This window comes from Moschus berezovskii, chromosome 7 (genome assembly GCF_049115385.1).
Source record: "Moschus berezovskii isolate FMDL1 chromosome 7, NW_MosBer_1.0, whole genome shotgun sequence".
Taxonomy (NCBI): domain Eukaryota; kingdom Metazoa; phylum Chordata; class Mammalia; order Artiodactyla; family Moschidae; genus Moschus; species Moschus berezovskii.
In genome coordinates this window covers 36,313,098-36,315,583 of record NC_142466.1, presented here as the reverse complement: position 1 = coordinate 36,315,583, position 2,486 = coordinate 36,313,098, and the positions used below count along the sequence as shown (strand labels likewise).

The following is a 2,486-nucleotide window of genomic DNA, read 5'->3' as shown; positions in this document are numbered from 1 at the left end:
TTGCTACACCCTCCCCCGGGGGATCTTCCTGACCCAGGGATCAAACCCTCATCTCTTTTGTCTCCTTCATTAGCAGGTGGGTTCTTTACCACTCTCACCACTGGTCAATCTAGGTCCAAAATCAAATAGAAACTGCTCTCTTTTTGTTTGTTTTGGAAGAGACAGGCGGTATTTATTGCAATTTTTCTAGAATATTATTTCTAAGAATTCACTGATTCTGAAAGAACTAAATAGAATCTGTGCCTACCCTGACCATATATTTTTATTTGAAATCCTTTTTAGTGTTACATAAATAACAAACATGGGTTTTTGATAGGCCATCCATGAAACAAAGGCTAAAGGCTTTTAAAAATACCTTCTAGTGAGCAGTAAACTTCATTATTACATACTTATATTTGACATTTTCAAGGTGTATTGTTCATGTTTTTAAATCCTGAAGAAAGACCCATCAAAGCTGTGTTACTCACATTAATTCGACATTTAGCCATTTATAATATAAACCCCAGTCTTTTGGAAAATGTCATTTAAAAAGTTTCACCATATATGGACATTATTTATTGCTTGAGCCCCATTGTCTACTTAGAATATGCCCTTTATCAGACCCAAATGCCCACTTCAGAGAATCTCATTTTGAGCAACAACTGGCTCCTTACATTATCCAATGAGGCAGGAAAGTTAAATTACAGCCAGTTCATATCATAGAAACAAAATGTTTCCTGCAATTACTGATAAGGGACAGTTCATTTTCTCTCTGTCATCCTGAAAAAAAAAAAAAACCTCCTAACAACAATTCATGCCTGGTTAAACAGGATTTCCACATCTACCGCTGATATCTTTCCAAATAATTCAGGGTTGTTATTACTGTACAGCCCTGGCAAGGCTCAAAAGCAAGCAGACTTGACGAGTCTGCTCAAAGCAGAGCTTAAGTAGTTGTAATTAATAATAATTACATGCCCACTACACTCCAGTCTTATCATATTATCCGTCAAGGCAAATAAAAAAACCCACACACAACACACTTGCAACAGGGTTAGTGCATTAATAAAGACACTCTGCATATGTCATCTTTCTAAAGTTTAAGATCTTTGCAGCGGTTTCTGTTTTACTGATTTTTATTATTTATTCTATGTCTGGTTGCAAACTTTTATTGGATGGTCCCAAGCTTGGGACCTGTTCTATTCTCTTCCAAAAGTTCTCTCCTCTCCTGCCGTGACTCGGATTCGAACCGAGGTTGCTGCAGCCACAATGCAGAGTACTAACCACTATACAATCACGGCAAGCTACAGGGGAGCTGAGCACCAGGCTGCCTTTAAGAGCCACTGCAATATTAAAATTTGTGGAAACACTGCCATCTATTGCCTAAATACATACATTTTCTTAACACCGGCAAAGAGGTTTCAGTAATCTCCAATTATTGAAAGGAACAATAACGCAGTGATTGAACGTGAAAAGAATATTGTCTCCTTGGCTGATGGGCAAAACTGTATTATATAAGACTCACTGGATTCACTGTCAGGAAATGATAATCAAAGTAACCAGACTGCGAGAAGCCAGCCTGTTGACTCATGCTTCCTACTTTTAACCAATTATGAATACAGATTTCCCACCCTCAACCGCCACCACCAATTACATTGCATTAAATGGCATATGAATCTGAGCCTCTTTTGTGGTTTCTCCACCACGAGCCTTCTTTCCATATGCTTAGGCAGCAGAGATATAAAAAAAAACACGGCCAGAACAAAATGGGCTGAGGACCTGAGTGAGTCAGGAAGGCTTGCTCTTCCTAGTAGGAGCCAGGGTGGGCACACGCTGATAAAGGCCTTCTCTCAAATCCAGTGATCCCTAAAGCTTTTTTTTTTTTTTTCTGGGATATTTAGGCCCTGAAGTCACAATAATGCAAACAAACAAACAAACAAAAAACAGCTTCCTAATAACATTAGCTTCCTAATTCCTTCCACCCAAAGAAACTGGAGAGCTCCATGCTAAGTAAGATTCAAGGAGGTATTGTTAAGAAATTTCTTTGTTTTAAAAATTAAAGTAGTCTGAACAAGATATTACCCAAAGGTTGAAAACCATAAGAGGAAACACATCAAAACCCTCTTTTTAATCACTGCAGTGTTATGGGGTGTCTCCTTTAAGTCTTCTGGATGGAGAAGCCTGGAGCGGCTGGGGTAGCTGGCACTGTATATAGGGTGGCGAGGACTGAATTGTCTGTTGAGTAGGTGCCAAGAAATCCAGGGCTTCTGAAAACAGGGTATTTCTGCAGATAGAAGCTTCAGACACAGATGCTCTCGCCCTCCCTCCCCTCTGATCACCTATGGCACCTTCTGCACATGTGCATGCTAGTCTTTGCAGCTCTGTCCCACTCTGCAACGTTATGGACCGTAGCCCGCCAGGCTCCTCTGTCCATGGGACTCTCCAGGCAAGAATACTAGAGTGGGTTGCTCCCCTCTTCCAGGGGATCTTCCCAACCCAGGATCGAACCT

General features: G+C 40.6%; 1 non-coding gene across 1 annotated transcript; it reads right to left on the bottom strand.

The window, feature by feature from the left end:
• Positions 1–1,205: 1,205 nt before the first annotated feature.
• Positions 1,206–1,277, bottom strand: TRNAH-GUG (transfer RNA histidin (anticodon GUG)). Its single transcript has one exon. It is a non-coding gene; the product is annotated as a tRNA-His (tRNA).
• Between the last annotated feature and the right edge of the window lie 1,209 nt (positions 1,278–2,486).